Below are 4,400 nucleotides of genomic sequence, written 5' to 3' on the forward strand. Positions count from 1 at the left end.
CTCCCTGCATGACACCACCTCCTGGCAAGTCACCTGGTATGGGCCATACCACCCACACCAGCCTAGCGATGCCAGTAGGTAGCCGTGGTTCTTGGAAAAGTGATAGCTGCACTCAGAAAAGTAATATGGGCTTTAAAAGAGGTTAAAAAACCCTAAATATATTGATGTGCATATGCAAAGAGCCAGGTTTGCAGAATTCCCACTCACCTCTGAGATAAATGGTCACCATTTTAGGTAGTTCAGGAACTTGTTGCCCCACAGAATCTCTGTGGAGGAAGAGGTAATGAGCGGGGTATTTTTTTCCTACATGTAATTGAAGGTTTTATTAATTAACTGTCAAAAAGAGGTACTGAGAATCTGAAAGAAAGGATCTGAATAATGGCAAGGTATTATCCAGATGAAGTCAAGTGTCTTTGCCCCCCCCCACCCATCATGAACTCTCGAATTACTAAGCAGAATACAGATTAGATAGCAGCCTTCCTATGATCCAGCACTTGTCAGGAGTCTCCTTATAGTGAAGAGAATTGCCCTTAACTGCTCAGTATTAACAGTATTAAAAGAGCCTGGTTTTGTGTATGTAGAAAGATTCCAGCACCTCAAATACTCTGTCTTTCAGCACTGTGGACAGGCTTGAGTAATGAGCCATGTGCCAATGGACTTGTGATTTTCATCAGTTGGCTCTTTTAAAGAGCTATGCATGTCAGAGACTTTTCCATGGCACTTCCATTATAGAAGGTATTAAGGAAGAAGTGGACTTCTAAGTATTCAAAACCTCAATGGCCAGCATCCATCATCAGTAATTACTTAGGGCTTTTAAAAATGTAATAGAAAATAAAGACAACTCCAATGGAGCATTGTATATTCCTGTATTCATCCAAAAAAGTTGGGTAAGTGGGAGAGCTTATGAAATAGATTCTACAATAACAACATCATGTTTAAATTATAGTGACATGAATTATTATGTAATCCTTTCGAATCCCATAACCTACCCAAGAGCTAAAAGGTCTATTAGAGCTAATGAGATTGCTGGATGTGGCGTTATTATGGGAGCAAATGTAGAGATGCATAAAACACAAAAGCAGAGCACAATCTTAATCATTTTTCTCATGGAAATGGAGACATTACCTCTGCACGGAGCATCTGTCTAACTAAAAGACAAAGTGCTGCTTCAGGCACTAAATTATAATGTTTAAGGACAAAAGTTGGACATCTACCAGCTACGCGGAGGAAAGCTAACTAGATGGGAGGCTCTCCTGAGGGTTCTTGCAGACACCTGCCACTCCTTGAAAAACAGCCAATAAAAGTATTAATGATGGCCCTTTCCAATTTCATCTTTAGATTTGACAGCTACCAGATCCATCTTCCTTTCTGCATTGGGGAAGAAAATACAAAAAGCTGTGATTACTTCATTGTTGGCAAATGTTTGCTCTCCACTGAGTTGCGCTCTAAGCTGTTCAGTGAATGTTACTCAGAGTTTGAAACGAGATGTGATGAGCCAAGAAGTGTTGCTGTACTGAAACGAGAGCCAAGACGGCCCAGTGGGGCTACAGCTTGGACTATGAACTGGAAGATGAGATCGTTTCTATACCACCACTGCTATAAGCTCATGATGGGACTTGCCTAATGGTTTCTCATGTATAAGGTAAAAATGATAGTGACCCACCACAAAGGCTGCTTGTGAAAGTGGGCCCAAGATTGTGAGTGCTTTAGGGCAGGGCCCTTGCTTATGTTTCGGTAAAATATCAAATGCACAGATGGTGAAATAACAACAGTAATCATAAAAACTGCAAAGTACTTTCAAGCCCTGTTGGAGTGTGTCTTGAGACTGCCATAAGGCAGTTAACACTGGTGAAATCCTCAGTACAAGAACTTCCACCAGCGTTAAAGCTCAGTAGAATTAGGCTGTAAACGTAAACCAATTTAAAACTAACAGTACATCTTCCCCCAAAGCACCTTGAAATTGCAGTTTTCTTTTTGGAGACATGAATTTAAATTCTAAACATAGAATATAATAAAATATTTTTGTGAGAGTATTGAGAACTGCCTGTTAGAGATCCTTAACTCCTTACAAATTTAACACAGAAGCTTTCATGGAATGTGCCTTAGTTACAGGAAAGTTCACATATAGAGTACTCATACGAGTAAGTAATTCCATGATAAAATTCTATTATAGCCAATTTCGTTATTATGAAAAGATTGTACAATCGTTCAAAATTTCTATTTATTTATATATTTATGACTTACCTTTATGTAATTATGCACAGGATCAGGCTTTAAAGCTTTGTTTCCTTCAGCCCCAGTTTCAAGACTGGTAGCCCACTCCTATCCAGCACAGCCCACACTGTATCCAGAGCAGGTTAGGAACAGGCTGGAGATTTCCTCAGGGTAAGGAAACATTTGTTCCTTTACCCCATATAGAGCCTGATCCTGCCCAATGGGACTACTGGAATCTGTGCCAGTGAAATCATTGGAACAAGTCCAAGAAGTCACATATCAGGTGAAAAGGCTCAGAAGGAGGAATAGGATACAGTGTAAATCAATACCATTGATCCCACCCTCTCCTGGGCCTGATCTGTTTTCTCTCCACCCTCTCCTGCCCATTATACCTCATCCCCATTCCCCCTCTGTGCTTGGAACAGCTCACTGCTCCAGATCTGGCACCAGTCGGACAGTGCAGGCCTTCCCACCAGCACAGCCTACTCACAGTGCGCTATGACACCATAGGGCTCAGCAGCTACTGTAGTTGGTTGGTAACCTTCAGTCTCGATAGACTATGGTATAAGCCTACAGCACCCAGTATTCCCAGGCGGTCTCCCATCCAAGTACTAACCAGGCCTGACCCTGCTTAGCTTCCAAGATCAGATGAGATCGGGTATGTACAGGGTAACAGTTGCTACTACTATGGCAGCAGAAGATAAACAAGGGATTGCACTGTGACAAACCAAGAGGATCAACAAAAGGATAAAAAACAATGGCAGCTCTGTATTACTATCTCTGTGTTGGAGGAACTGTGGCCTATGTGACGCATGCAGAAGATCCCAAGTTCAATCCCTGGCATCTCCAGGTCAGGATGGGGAAAACCACTAAGCCTGAAACCATGGAAAGCCTCTGGCAAGTGATATAGACAACACTGAGCTAGGTGGATCAATGGTCTGACACAGTAAGACCATTTTTATGTGTTTGGTTGACCAAACGGAACATAGACTCGCAGTCCTGTCACATGCAACAGTGCGCATCATCAAAGGTTCACTTTGTCTCTGAACACAGAATGCTTCCTCTAATATAAAACCCTGATTTATCCAGGGTCTGCAGCATGCACACTAATTTCATGTACAGACATCCTCACATAATGCTGAATGCACATTCTGTCGCCCTGAATAGTATGACATTTGTACAGGGCTTAAGCAATCACTTAAACAAACAAACAAAAAAGACAATCATGTGGACAAAAATGAACTTGCAAAGTTTGTCACTGCCTTCAAAAAAATTCTTTTCTCCCTAAGCAGATTCTGAGAAATGCCAAACCAGAAGATAAAACATATTCAATAGCAGGTATTTTCTCTCTCTGTCCTCCATTCATACTTCAACTCTGACCTGGAAGAACTATTTCTAGTAATAAGAAAATTCGTCCATCACTGTGGGCTGTCCAGTCTTTTACTGGCTAAGAATATTGCATCATGAGAATGAATTTGCCAGAGCCTCTATCACCTTAAGTTCCTCTCTCACAGTACTTGTATTCCCCCATGCACACACACAAATAAAAAAAAGAAAAAAAAATGGGAGCAGATGGCTTATAGAGCCTTCCATGACTGAAAGGATTTCTTTGCAGTTCTGCCCACGAAGCTAAAACTGTATTGAACTCACAGAGGCAATACAAGAATCATTCTATGGAAGGATTAGAGTCTAAGAAGTAGGAGAAGATAAAAAAACAGAAATGCAAGTCTCAGGTGGACCATGAAGGACATTCATAAATATTTCCAGAGAAATAATATACTTGAACAGAAAGGATTATTAACGTGGCTTGATAAGAGGCAATTATATCTAAGATGGAAGGACAGAGTCGATCGTTATTGGAAAAACAGTTGTAGTGAGTTTTCAGAACACCTCCAACATTGACAGACAACACTGAAAACCAAAAGGAGATTTTTAATCCCATTTTCTTTCACTTATAACTTTTATTGTTATTATCATAACTTACATTCTTCATAAAGACAGATGAAGCATTTTAAGTGCAGCAGAAGTACACTGAACATACATGTGTGTACCATTTCTGTCCTGGGGCAAGGTCTGCAAAAACATATACACCACATTATTTTATTTCATTTTTTTTTCCTTTCAAAAGACAGACAACTCACCAGAAGCACATGGTGATAGGCAAGTCAGCATGTGTAGTATGTGAG

General features: G+C 40.6%; 1 pseudogene; it reads right to left on the bottom strand.

Annotated features, from left to right (window-relative positions):
• Positions 1–2,781: 2,781 nt before the first annotated feature.
• LOC136637122 (5S ribosomal RNA) lies at positions 2,782–2,901 on the bottom strand (annotated as a pseudogene).
• Between the last annotated feature and the right edge of the window lie 1,499 nt (positions 2,902–4,400).

This window comes from Tiliqua scincoides, chromosome 1 (genome assembly GCF_035046505.1).
Source record: "Tiliqua scincoides isolate rTilSci1 chromosome 1, rTilSci1.hap2, whole genome shotgun sequence".
NCBI classification, from domain to species: domain Eukaryota; kingdom Metazoa; phylum Chordata; class Lepidosauria; order Squamata; family Scincidae; genus Tiliqua; species Tiliqua scincoides.